We start from the raw sequence: 14,975 nt of genomic DNA on the forward strand, positions 1-14,975 counted from the left end.
AATGGACACAGGCAGGGGACTCTGCAGGAAAGACGTGAGCCTTCAGCTTTATCCACTCAGCGAGCACCCATGGCATCCTACATCTCACACTGTGGGAGTCCAGGACTGAGCAGAAGTCATTCCTGAGCTGGGGACATCACGCGATCAGATGCACAGGAGGTTTCAGGGCAGCTGCTGCTAGTGCCCAGCCGCAGAAAGGAGGTCCCAGGGGAGTCTGGGGGCACGAAGAATCAGGGGAGTCTGGGGACATGAAGAATGCTACCTGTGTTTCAAGGTCAGGGCAGCTTCTTCAAGGAGGGGCACTGGCTCCAGAAGTTGAAGGAGAGAGTTGAACGTACGACACAAGGCAGGGGGCTTTGCAGGAGGGAGAGGCAGCCCCCGGGCAGGCGGGCAGTGCTGGCCACACCAGCAGTGCTGGCCCCGCAGGCAGCTGCCCCTCGGGTAGCTGCAGCAGGGAAGATGCAAAAGCAATGTCAAGGTGATGGACACGTGCTTTTTTAAAACAAAATGTTTACTTCAGAATAGTTTTAGACTTAAAGAAAAGTTGCAAAGATAGTACCCTCACTGAGCTTCCCCCAGACTTAACATCTTACATCGTCAGACAACAAGGGCCCCACCACTGCTCCATTGCTGGCAGAACTCCAGACCGTCCAGGCGCCACTGGTCCTTCCACCAATGTCCTTCTCTGGTGCAGCTGTCACAACACTGCCATGTCTCTTTAGCCGCCTCTGGTCTGGGACAGTTCCTCAGTCCTTCCTGGGTTTCCATGTCCTCCTCCATTTTGAGAGATACTGACTGTCCCACGATAGGGGTTTTCTGGTCTTACTCTCACGGTCAGACCGGCTTAGGCGGTCTTCCCCAAAGACCGGGGACACTCTTCCCCAAAATGCATAACCCAGTTTGACTATGCGAGTGAGGCCAGACAAAGCTCCATGGAGGATTGGTCAGTGTTTCTTCTCGTCCCACCTCAGGATAGGGTGCACAGGGAGGTCTCGAGGAGAAGGTGGTCTTTCAGTAAAGCCCTGAGGGGGCTAAAGCAAGACAGGCTGACGGCTGGGAGGGGAACAGCCCTGAGGCTGCAGACGGCAAGTGCAGACGTCCTGCGGCAGCAGCGGGGCCATCAGGACTGCAGCAGCCGGGCCGGGAAGATGGAGGCAGTGCACTGGGCAAGGAGAAATGCAGCAAGTGGGATGAGAGAGACACCGCGGGCCATGTCATAAACAGTCTTGCAAGAAATAAGGATTTTTTTTTTGAAGTTTTTGGTGCAAATGAATGACAAAATCAGAATAATGCTTAGCATGCATTAGAGGCAGCCACAACTGCCACCCCACCCTTCTAGAGTCTGCAGGAATCCCCTGCTTGACTCTGGGGTAGGGACCAACAGATTCTGTGACCTTCACCTTCTGGCACAGCAACTTAAAGGGTCACCAGGTGCAAAGGACTCTCCCCCAACCAAGTTGAGCTGAGTCCGTAAGAGTATGTCTCTTAGAAATTTGTCCAGGAGCAGTGGCTCACACCTGTAATCCCAGCACTGTGGAAAGCGGAGGCAGGCGGATCACTTGAGGTCAGGAATTCAAGACCAGCCTGGCCAACATGGTGAAATCCCGTCTCTACTAAAAATACAAAAATTACTGGGCGTGGTGGTGCCCGCCTGTAATCCCAGCTACTCAGGAGGCTGAAGCAGGAGAATCTCTTGAACCCAGGAGGCAGAGGTTGCGGTAAGCCGAGATCTTACCACTGCACTCTAGCCTGGGCAACAGAGTGACACTCCATCTCAAAAAAAAGAAAAGAAAAAGAAATCTGAGCCAATCAATACAGAAGGAATCAGGCAGTGAGAGGTGGGCACCAGGCCTAGGAGAGCTTAAAGACTGGGGCCAGGCTGGCCATTTTAGGTCATTCTTTAGCAGAGGAAGCCGGTCTACCAGATGAGAGGAATGCAACTAAGATGTTACAACAGCAGCCGTTGTTCTAATTCCTGGCTGTGTGATCCCCACTTTCAGCTTCCAGGGGACCCAGCTGTCCTTCACTCCCTGTTTCTGGCTTTCATGAGTTCTTCTGCTCCTTAAAATAAACCCCCTTCCCCATCTTAACTAGCCTAAGGGGTTTCTGAGTTTTTGCAACTAAAAGCACTCTGACTATAACAGGAAAAGTGGGCCAGCAAGTGTATGTGGGACAAAGTAGAAGGAAGAAGACAGGACACAGGTAGCCCAGCTCAGGAGGACCTTTGCGGTGACACATGAAGGCACTTCCTGCAGGCCATGTCCCCTCTCCACGCCGCATCACTCAAGTCACCAACAACGTGATATTGCCCCATGGGACCAAAAAGTGTGAAATAAACTCAACCCCATTACAGTGTCAAGGGTGTAATCCATCATTATTTCCATGAAGCACTGAGTTTCTGAAAATGAATCCGGGAAATATAATGCCTTGACCCTTTGGAAGGTTTTCCTCAGGGTAGAATTCCAGGTACCAGAGCACCTGGAGATGGAATATGATTTTGAGCAGGTGAGCCTTTTGAGTACCATCACTCAAATCCCCCCATCTGCAGGATTCTGTGGCCACTCACAGGTGAGCTCGGTTGGACTGCACCCCAATATTAATATAATGCCCTTCATTAGAGGCAGGAATTCAGCAAAAGAAGAAGCCATGTTGAACATTGTCTGTATTCATCTGTTTTCATGCTACTAATAAAGACATACCTGAGACTGGGTAATTTATAAATAAGAAAGAGGTTTAATGGACTCAAGTTCCACATGACCTGGGAGACCTCACAATCATGGAGGAAAGTGAAGGAGGGGCAAAGGCATGTCTTACATGGCAGCAGACAAGAGAGAAATAAAAGCCAAGTGAAGAGGGAACCCCCTTATAAAACCATCAGATGTCATGATAACTCACTCACTATCACGAGAACAGTATGGGGGAAACTGCCCCCATGACCCAATTATCTCTACCTGGTCCCACTCTTGACACATGGGGATTATTACAATTCAAGGTGAGATTTGGGTGGGGACACAGAGCCAAACAATAACATTGCCATAAGGATTTTAACTAAATCTCAAGCTTTGTCACAAATGTGAAAAAAAAAGTCTTGTTATAAAAACAATCTCACCAATTTATTATGAGGCAGCCTTTCTTTTGCACATACACCAAAGAACAACTAATACAAGATCTAGAAGTCTGTTGAAATACATATTCCCCAACCAGACCACAAGAATCATTATAAAGTATGTATCTGTGCCGGTCTTTAGATATCATCAAATACAATTTATCTGGGGGAAATGAAAAAACTGCTGGGCTGAGATGAGAAATTACTTAAAATCCAGGTCCCACAATTTCCAGTCAAACACTGTTCATGATCCACACTCACTCATGAGCTCACACACACACCTGACAGCAAATTCATGTGTCCTCACCAATGTCAACTACATGATAGGTCATTTTTCTACCTCCTTAAGTTGACATTTACTGATCCAGATCAAATATTCCAACTGGCCGTTCACATTCTCCCTTTTTCCACTGTCTGCACAATTATATCCATAGTCCTAGAAAGAAAAATACCCTTTCTTCCTCTCAAAAAAGAAAAGTGAGCATTCATAGGAAGGAGGAATGTCCACTGTCCATTTATTCAGTCAGTGATGGTGCCAGCTCCCTCAACCAAAGAGGCAAGGTGTGCATCGTCAGGCAATGTTTGGAAGACACTCCTCTCAGCTTCTCACCATCTAAGCCAGAACAAAGGCTACTGTGTCCCAGATGTAATATCCAGATGAAGTGAACACAACTTCAAGACTATGTCCCCACATACAGCTTTCTTTATTCTTTGTCTTTAGCCTCTCCATTGAACTTCCCTCTCTGCCTACCAGGTTGCACAGGTCACTTTCATCTTAAATAATACATCAGCTGCCCTGTCTTCCCTTCTAGCTATTGCTATCGCTCTCTTATATTTGCCTTTTTAATTTCCAGCAACCTGGTTTGGAGCTTTTGTGAGTTCCAGTAACTTGCCCATGTTCAGTCACACCACACCGTCTGTTCCTCCCTCTCTGTTCTCACTGCCTGCACCTTGCCACCTTCTCCAGCATGACCTCAACTGCTCCTTGTGTGGCCCCATACCCCGCCTCTCACCATGGCTCACCCTTTTCACACATTCACCCCGTTCCTCACCCTGACACACCATCCAGGCAACTTCTAAAGCAACCTAGCTTCACTATGGTGGTCTGAGAATATTAGACATTCTCCCTCCACAGAAAACATGTACTAAATGGAAAAAAAAAATTAAAAATGTCCATTTTGAGGCACTGGAAAACAACCAAAGGCAGGTAACAACTTGAGAACTGTTTACAGTTCTCAACAAAGCCAGCCTGCACCAGGTAAGACTGATGAGCCTGCAGCCTTCCTTCCTGGGGCATTCCCACACCACCTCTCCCCACATCAGGTGGGGAGGGTGTGCAGCCTTATGGTCAGAAGCCATGGAGTCTGTAGCTTCTGACCATAAGCCTCTGACTGCCTGGTTCAGTCGTCAGATAAAATGAGAAATTACTTAAAATCCAAGTCCCACAATTTCCAGTCAAACACTGCTCACTACCCACACTCACTCATGAGCTCACACACACACCCAACAGCAAATTCATGTGTCCTCACCAATGTTCAGTGTGGGTGGCAAAGCAGCTAGAGATGTAAGAAGGAGGTTGTGGAGGGAAACAAGCCATGAAAGAGCCGAGATGTGCTCATCACATGTCACTGCTGCCAAACTACACACGGAAGATGCTGGAAAAGTCTGTCAAAATCACATGCATGAGACACTTGTGAAGTTGCCATGCCTTTGAATACATCCTGCAGTCCACACACAGCCACATAGCACAGCAGAAGCTTTCCTGGCTTGAATGGAACAGCATGACCTCTACTCAAATCATTGGCTGACTGCTAGCCTATGCAGGCACTGGGAGACCACTGGGGAGCCAGGCCAAAAAGAAAGTGAAAAGAAAAACAAAATAAAGATATTAGTGGCTGCACACACAGTGGAGACAGTTTGCATTTTGAGTCCAGGCAAGCTAATTGTCTACACCCTCAGAGGAACAAACCAGAATTCATAGTCATTTCAGTGTGGTACTTAAAATGTCCAGTTTTCAAACACAAATTATGAGACATGCAAAAAGAAAATAAAAGTATAACCCATACTCAGGGAAGAAAAACAAAAACCAATCAATATAAAGTGAGTCCATGAAGGGCCAGAAGTTGAACTTAGGAGACAAAGATTTTTGTAAAAAGCTATTATAAATATGCTCAACAATTCAAAAGAAAATACATCCAAAGGATTAAAGTAAAATATGCTAAACATGACTGAATAGGTAGAGAACAAAATATTGGAAACTATATAATAGAACCAAACAGAAATTCTAGACCTGGAAAGTAAAATAACTGAAATAAAAATTTCACTAGATGGGCTCAGCAGCAGCTATGAAGTAGCAGAAGAAAAAAAAAATCAATGAACTTAAAGAAAGATCAGTAGAAAATATTCAATCCAAAGAAGAGAGAGAAGAAAGACAAAGAAAAATGAATAGAGCCTCAGAGCCTGCAGATCAATGTTAGACATACCAACATACATGTAATTAGAGCCCCAGAAGTAGAGGAGAAAAGAAGGGAAAAAAATTATTTGAAGAAATAGTTTACAAAAACTTCCCAGATTTGGTGAAAAACACTAACTTACAGATCCAAGAAACTCACCAACCCCAAGTAAGATGAACAATAAGAAAGCCACAATTGGACACATTATAGTCAAACTGCTGAAAGCCAAAGATAAAGAGAAAATCTAAAAAGCGGCAAGAGAAAAATAACATATCACATATAGAGAAACAGAGATACAATTTAAAGTTAATTTCTCACCAGAAACCATGTGGCCAATAGACATGATATATTCAAGTGCAAAAAGAATAAAACTATCAACCAAGAATTCTATATTCAGTTAGACTATCCTTCAAACATGGTAATGAAATTAAAACTTTCCTAGATATGAAAATACAGATAGAGGCCAGGCGTGGTGGCTCATGCCTGTAATCCCAACACTTTGGGAGGCTAAGGCAGGAGATCACTTGAGGTCAGGAGTTCAAGACCACCCTGGCCAACATGGCAAAATCCCATCTCTGCTAAAAAATACAAAAATTAGCCAGGCATGGTGGCATGCACCTGTAATCCCAGCTACTCAAGAGGCTGAGGCAGGAGAATTGCTTGAACCTGGGAGGCAGAGGTTGCAGTGAGCTGAGATTGCGTCACTATACACCACCCTGGGTGACAGAGCAAGACTCCATATCAAAAAGAAAAAAAAAAAAAAACAGAGTTTGTTGCTATTAGAACTTCACTACAAACAATGATAAAAGAATTCCTGTGGGCTGAAGGGAAATGACACCAGATAGTAACTCAGATCCACAGGAAAGAATAAAACATGCCAGAAATGGTAAATACGAGTTATAATCTGCATAAATACACAAGAATATATACTTTTCTTTTTATCTCTTAATTTCTTTTAAAGAGTGTTTAAAGCAAAAAATATATACTGTGTTGTTGGATTTTAACATATAGGAATGTGTGTGTGCATATGTGTGTATGTATATACATATGTGTAATATTATATATATTTTAATTCTAATTGTATACATATAGATTTTATACATATATACATATATATATGTACGTGTGTGTGTGTGTATCAACAACAGCAAAAAGAAAGGGAGGAGAAAATGAAGCTATATGAATGCAAAGTGCCTATATTTTACCAGAAGAAAGTCAGTAACAACTTGAAGTACATCATGATAAGTTTAAAATACTTACATAATCCCTAGAACAACTACAAATAATTTTTAAAGCACACAAAGAAATATAGCTAAGAAATCAATAGAGATATAAAAATGTTCCACTTAAATATTTAATACAAAAGAAGGAAGAACAAGAGAGCAAAATGACAGACATGAATCTAAGCATATCAATAATTACATTAAATATAAATTTACTTGGCACTCCAATCAAAAGGCAGAGATTGTGAGACTAGATCTAACTATATGCTTTCTACATAAGACATATTTTAAATCAAAGCTACAAAGACAGTAAAAGTGAAAAGATATGCAAACTGTACATATGAGAGCAGTAGATTGGCTATGTTAATATCACACAAATAGTTTTAAGCTAAAGAATATTACTCAAGACAAAGAGGTACATTTCATAATGATAAAATGTCCAATGTAGAAGAAATATATAATAATTTAGGCATATATGCACCTAACAATAGAACTCCAAATACAGGAAGCAAAACTGACAGAATCGAAAGAAGAAATAGACAACTAGTTATAGCTAGATGTTTCACTACTCCTCCCTCCATAATTCGTAGATCAAGTAGATAGAACACCAGCAAGATCATAGAAGACTTGAGCAACACTGTCAAACAACTGATATCTGGAAAGCATTCCACTCAACAACAGTAAAATATACGTTCTTTTCAAACACACAGGGAACATTCAACAGGATAGACCACATCCTGGGATAAAGCAATTCTCTATACATTTAAAGAGACTGAAATCATGAAGAGTATGTTCTCTGACCACAGCAGAATAAAATTTTAAATTAAAACAGAAAAAATATTCTGGCAAATCCCCAAATATGTGGAAACTGCACACACAATGCTTATACATAATCAACAGGTCAAAGGAGACATCATAAGGAAAACATATCTGGAACAAAATGGAAATGAAAACACAACATACCAAAATTTGTGAGACGTAGCTAAAGTAGCATGCTTACTGCTAACAGCTTAAAGTCTATAGTCAATGATATGAAATGCCATTTTAAGAAGCTAGGAAAAGGTCAAATTAAACCCAAAGTAAGAAGGAAAGAGATCATCAACATAGTGTAGAAATCAATGAAATGGACAAAAGGCAAGCAATAGTTAAAAATCAATGAAGCCAAGAAATGGTTCTTAGAAAGATCAATAACATTTATAAACCTTTAGCTAAGTTGATGAAATAATATACATACATTATCGCTGGATGTAGAAAATGGAAACAGTTTTGGCAATTTCTTATTAAGTTAAACATACACTTACCAACAAACCCATCAATCCCACTTCTAGGCATCTACCCAAGAAAAATGAAGAAATACGTCCACATTAAAAGTTTTATGTGAATGTTCGTAATAGCATCATTCATAATAGCCAAAAACTGGAAAGAACCCAAATGTCCATCAACTGGTGAGTAAACAAAATGTAGTATAACCATGCAATGAAATATTACTCAGCGATAAAAACAAGTCAACTCTTAACATATGCAGCAGCATGGGTGACTCTACCATGTCATGCCCCAGAGGGAAGCCAGTCATGGGAGACTCCATACTGTATGATTCTCTTTACATGAAATTCCAGGAAAGGTGAAGCTATCGAGGGAGAAAGCAGGTTAGTGATTGCCAGAGGCTGGGGTAGGAGCTGGAATTACCTGCAAAGGGACAGGAGGCAATTTGGGGGGTGATGGAAGTATTCTGAAACTTTATTGTGGTGGTAGTTACAGGACTTCACATCCATCAGAACCCAATGAATAGTACACTCTAATGGAGTGAGGTGCATTTTAGGTAAATTATACATCAATAAAGCTATGGGTGTGTGTGTGTGTGCATTCACGTGTGTGTGGGAAAACCCCCACATTGCTTAATTAGTAAAGGACACTTGTGCTGGGAACCTGGGGCCTCTGCATCCTGGCCCTGTGTGGTCCTGTCTCACTCACCTGCTTACCCATTTTTGTCTTCCACAGACCCATTCATTTGGTAACCACAGACATCTTATGCTTTTCAACCCTAAATGGTTTGCGTATCTGATCCAGTGACTTCAAATCCCATTCCACCGTCTCTACCCATTCAAACCCCAGGACTTTGTCAAGACCATTCCCATTCTTTGTCCTCTGTTCCATGTCCCGCCTTCCGATGCTCCTCACCCTCCCATGGGCCTCTGCTCTCGGACCTTCCAGAGCTTGGAGCAGCGTTTCCCTCCTTCGAACATCAACAACAACCTGTACTTACTGTGTTGCTCCTCACTGCGCACCGCGTGCCATGGTTATTTGTGTTGATGTGTTGGATTTCCCTTGCAGAGGGGTTGCTCAAGTAATTATTGTCATAATCCACATAACACTATCACATGAGTTTGCAGACAGAAGACACTTAATAAGTATTTGTGAACAAGCTTTTGGGGATGCCAGCTGCGTTACCTCCTTCCTTCAGTGTGCTTTTCCATCCTCCCAAAGTGCAGAGTATTTCATGTCTCTCCTAGTCCCACATATTCTAATAGCTCAGAGCTGAGGACTTTCGACTTCTAACAAGATTAGAAGGGCCTCGAAGTGCAGAGCAGGGCTTTCATGTGTGGCCCTGCTAACTCCCAGTGCCAGTCTTCAAGATGAAATAGACATATTGCATCGAGTGAAACGGTTGTTATGCTCGCCTCAAACAAGCAGGACACAGATGAAAAAGAGAATACAGAAGCTATTTTCCTAGCCATGCCAAATCTCTCCATTGTGCCTCTCTTGTATCAATTTCATTTCAGTTTGAACCCCAGATGTTTTCCCAAAATTAACACTTTTTTGTTTCTATTACATTGGCTTTCCCAAGAAATCATTCACAGGGCATTATTTTTACTAAGTAATTTAAAGGAAAAAATTAACTTGCCCAAATTCTTGGGTGGGACAGTAAGGTTTGGAAAATTGAAAAGTGAGTTTGATAGTTTGATTCCTTCAGGCTACCGATGCTCTCTAAGGGGCCTTATAATTATTAAAGCTTATTCTTCCCCCACAAAAGCCACCAAGAACAGTGTGAATCACAGGCCTGGGAAGTCAGTGGCAGTTTGGGGTTTCCTAAGTCCCTGAGGGAGAGGAGCCCTTCCCAGAACAAACCAGCGGGGTCCAGAGATACGTCAGATGAGGGACGGCAACAGAAACTCCATAATGCGCGAAGAGTCGGACAGGATCAAAGTAAGAGTGTTCTCTTGCATCCGAGAGACACTTCCCCCAGACCCCTAGGGAAGGAGAGCTGGGAATTCACACTCCGTCCCACAGTCGGTATTCCCACAGGCTGCTGTGTGGGCCTCTCGCAGCTGGGGACACAAGTTCTGGAAGCCATCGTCTGGCTCACATCCTGGCTCCTGTACTTCCCATCTGTATAACCTCAGGAAGGCACTCAGTCTTGACTCAGTTTCCCTCTAAGACATGGGGACAATGACCGTGCTTAACCCCACTGGGCGGCTGTAAGACATGCAACCATCTTAGACCAGTGCCCGACACAAAGTCGGCACTCCATAAACGCCACATGCTAATGCTGCCATTACTACTGTTCATGCTCACATTAGTGCTTGCCATTCTCACTGCACTGTGTAGGCTCACCCAGCCTCATCAGGACCTTTGGCACCAGCAGGAGGTTCCACGCAGACAATGCCAGGCACAGCTGCAGGCAGCACCCACACTGGAGCGGCCCATGGGGCTTTTTCTATGAAGAGTCTGCTGCCCAGACCTGGAGAGGCCGGAGAAGCCGAACCCCACCAAGAACGCTGTTTTCACAAAAGCCGTTTGCCTTCACACTGGGTGGCAGCACATGACACTAACTCATTCAAGGTCAGAGCGACCAGACTCTCAACCCTTATTTTCGTTTGCTTGTTCGGCTTTTTTTTTTTTTTTTTTTTTTTTTGCATTCCATTTTGTTGACATTTCTGTTGGACATGACCTTAGGTTGACTATCATTTCAGTCACTCACGACACTGAGCGTCTAAAGTCCACAATCCTTTTTTAAACCATTTCTACTCATTCACTTTCCTCACAACTCCACAGCCCGCCCCAGGGCTCTCCAACCAAAACCCTTCCTGGCCCCTTCCATCCTAACAAAGCCTGAGTCGAACACGAAAGGAAGATGGTCGCTGAAGCGAAGGGGAGTCATTTGTGTCCGTTCCATAAATCAAGACTGTCGCCTTTCGAAAAGGGGAGGTGTCGCGGTCTGACAGCCTGATCTGTTTCTAGGACGGCGTGTTTCCAGGAAATTCTGAGCACATATATATGCAGGGAGCAGTCATCGTTTTCCTCCTGTCCAGCCTTCTGCCTCCTGCTCCTCCTCTAGCTGCCTCCCTTGTTTCCAGGCTGGAGATTCAATCCCTCTTCACCATCCCTGCCGAGGGAGGCTGTGTAGCAGGCTGTGTACGGGAGGCATGTGAGAGAGGCTATGTATGGGAGGCCCATGAGGGAGACTGTGTGAGGGAGGCTGGGTGAAGGAGGCTGTCATGGAGGCTGTGTGAGGGAGGCTGTCTGGGAGGCATATGAGGGAGGCTGTGTGGGAGGCTGTTTGGGAGGCTTTGTGGTAGGCTGTGTGAGGGAAGCTGCATCAGGGAGGCTATGTTGGGGAGGCTGTGTCGGGGAGGCTGTGAGGGAAGCTGTGTGAGGGAGACTATGTGAAGGAGGCTGTCATGAAGGTTGTGTGAGGGAGGCTGTGTGAGGCAGGCTGTTTCAGGGGGGCTGTCAGGGAGGCTGTGTGAGGGAGGCTGTGTGGGAGGCTGTGAAGGAGGCTGTGTGGGAGGCTGTGAAGGAGGCTGTGTGAGGGACGCATGTGAGGGAAGCCCGTGAGGGAGGCTGTGTGAGGTAGGCTATGTGAAGGAGGCATGTGAGAGAGGCTGTGTACCAGAGGCCCATGAGGGAGGCCATGTGGGAGACTTTGTGAGGGAAGCCCGTGAGGGAGGCTGTGTGAAGGAGGCTGTGTGAGGGAGGCTGTGTGAGGGAGGCTGTGTGAGGGAGGCTGTGTGGGAGGCTGTGTGAAGGAGGCTGTGTGGGAGGCTGTGTGAAGGAGGCATGTGAGAGAGGCTGTGTACCAGAGGCCCATGAGGGAGGCCATGTGGGAGACTTTGTGAGGGAAGCCCGTGAGGGAGGCTGTGTGAGGGAGGCTGTGTGGGAGGCTGTGTGAAGGAGGCTGTGTGGGAGGCTGTGTGAAGGAGGCATGTGAGAGAGGCTGTGTACCAGAGGCCCATGAGGGAGGCCATGTGGGAGACTTTGTGAGGAAGGCCCGTGAGGAAGGCTGTGTGAGGGAGGCTGTGTGAGGGAGGCATGTGAGGGGGGCGTGTAAGGGAAGCTGTGTATTGCAGGCCCATGAGGGAGGCTGTGTGGGAGACTGTATGAGTGAGGCTGTGTGAGGGAGGCTCACCAACAAGCACACCTCTGAAGGATTCTGCCTGTGGGGCAGGCAGGAGGCCATGTCCTTGTGATGGCCGCAGTCACCACGTTCATGGCAGTGCTATTCACAATGGCCACATGTCTGTCAGCAGAGGAACACACAGGCAAATGGTGGCTCTCCACACCATCCTTCTCAGACATCAATAACAGAATATTTTATGAATGTAATGGCCTGGTGGACACCCCAGAGGGACTTCAGAGCCATAATGAGCTCTTGGATTAAAATGACCAGCAAAAATGAACTTCAGATGAAATACTTGTTGTAGTTGAGTAAATTAACAAAATTTAATTAACTTTCAATACACAATGACACTGAACAATATCAAAAATATACACTAAGATGATGAGAAAGATAAAAGCCTCTGTGCATATTTGAAATGGCCACAACCTCTCTGACCCACACCTCATCCACCCGCACGTGCTCCGTCCCCACCTCTGGAGTATGGGCAGGGCCTGTGACTGCTGGGCCGACAAGAGGAGACAGAAGTGATGGCCCAGGTCTGGGCCCAGGCATTAGCATGACAGCAGCATCCACCTCCTTCTCACAAAATCCTTGCTCTAAGGGAGGCCAGACACCATGTGAGGCCCTTGGCCACCCAGAGACCACCATGTGAGGAGAAGCCCCTGCCAGCCAAGTGGACAGGCTGTCTGGAGGGAGCGAAGTCCCTGGCCAGCCCCAACTCTTCCAGTCACCCCACCCTAGAGGACAGAGAGGCAACTGACAAAGCTTCTAAGACGTTCCAACACCCAAAGCTGCAACTCAAGAGGAACCAAGAGCCAACAGGCATGAGCGAGGCTCCACAAGTGACCCCAGTGAAGCCACCCCTGACCCATCCGGCTACTTGAGCCGCCCCAGCAACCACAGGGCAGACACCAACCAGCCCTGCTGCACCCGCCTGGATGCCTGGATGCCTGGCTCACAGCACTGTGAGCATGATAGGGTTGTCGTTTGATGCCACTGGTGTTGGGGTTATGACACAACAAGAGAAAACCAGAACAGATTAAATCTGGGCTACAGAGTTTCTACATAGAGGGGCTGAGCGGCAGCCATCCATTTGCAAGAGGAGACTAAGGCAATGAGTTAGGATTCGGATGGGCGTGGTAGGCCCACTGTTTTTCGGATGTGCATGGTAGATCCGCTGTTTTGTCTACATGGCAGGCATTCACCGTCCTTGTGCAGGGATGACGGTGGCCAGTGGAGATCAAGGGAGGTGTCAAATCTCCCCAACATAAATGTTCTTTGAGAAGACAGATGGTTGGTAAATGCAAAGCTAATTGCTCATCAGGTTCCTGGCTTTTTATGTATGATGTTCCCTTTGTTTCTGTTTCTCTGCTTGTTTTCCTGTTTGCTTTTGGCTCGTTACTGAAAAACAGATTGCTAAGTAATAAGCAGAAGAACATAAATGTGTCTAATATTTTTCTTACAAATATTTTTTAATCATCTCACTTGCATAGTTACTTTCCCAAAACACCTGTTAGCCTCTCACAGATCACTCCCCTCTGTGAAGCATGGTTTGGGAAATGCTGCACTTAAGTGGTCAGAGAAATTAAAGAGCCAGTAAGAAAGACATGGAGTGCTCCAGAGAGATGATGCTTAATGAGGAAGAAACTCAGAAATGCTTCAGAGAACAAAACCAAGGAGGATGTCACAGGAAGAACCAGGAGAACAGCACAGTAAGGACCAGAAAAATATCACAGTGAGGCCCTGGGGGACATCACACTTGAGACCTTGGAAGAAAACATAGTAAGGGCCTACAAGGACATCACAGTAAGCCCAGGAGGACATCATAGCAAGGACCTAGGAGGACGTCATAGAAAGGACCTGGGAGGACGTCATAGAAAGGACCTGGGAGGACGTCACAGCAAGGACCTGGGAGGACGTCATAGAAAGGACCTGGGAGGACGTCATAGAAAGGACCTGGGAGGACGTCATAGAAAGGACCTGGGAGGACGTCACAGCAAGGACCTGGGAGGACGTCATAGAAAGGACCTGGGAGGACGTCATAGAAAGGACCCGGGAGGACGTCATAGAAAGGACCCGGGAGGACGTCATAGAAAGGACCTGGGAGGACGTCATAGAAAGGACCTGGGAGGACGTCATAGAAAGGACCCGGGAGGACGTCATAGAAAGGACCTGGGAGGACGTCATAGCAAGGACCTGGGAGGATGCGACAGTAAGGTCCTAAAAGGACAATGTGGTAAGGACTAGGAGAACACTGTAGGAGGGACTTACGCAGCAAAGAGTATGATGAGAAAAGAACAAAACAACAAACACATCACAATTAAGCACTATTGATCACTTAGTTCATGTCAGTGAACTATGTAAGCCCGTTCCATACACCACTTCAAGGGACAATCATGGAATAACATTCCCAATTTACAGATAAGGCAAGGAAGACTCAGAGTATGGTTACACTTTAGTCTAGGCCCCTAGACTCCTCCTAACCTTCAAGCCCCGGTGCTGAAGAAGGGGAAGGGGAGTGGCAGGAGGGGCTGATTTTCCAAAACAAAATTTGTGTGTGTGACAATTCTCTCTGGATCTATAGAAAACATAAAGGGATGAGACAGGAGGATAAGGGTGCCTCCGGTGTGGCCTGCAAAGATGAGCTCCGACATAAATCACACACAGTTTGGGGGAAGAGAGCACTTAAGTATCCTAATGCCAACAATATGGGGAAAAGGGTCAATGCATTTGCTATTTACATTAATAATGTCCACTGATAAATTTCCTAGTGTTGTCACAAAGAAAAGGATGTT

This window comes from Pan troglodytes, chromosome 6 (genome assembly GCF_028858775.2).
Source record: "Pan troglodytes isolate AG18354 chromosome 6, NHGRI_mPanTro3-v2.0_pri, whole genome shotgun sequence".
NCBI lineage: Eukaryota > Metazoa > Chordata > Mammalia > Primates > Hominidae > Pan > Pan troglodytes.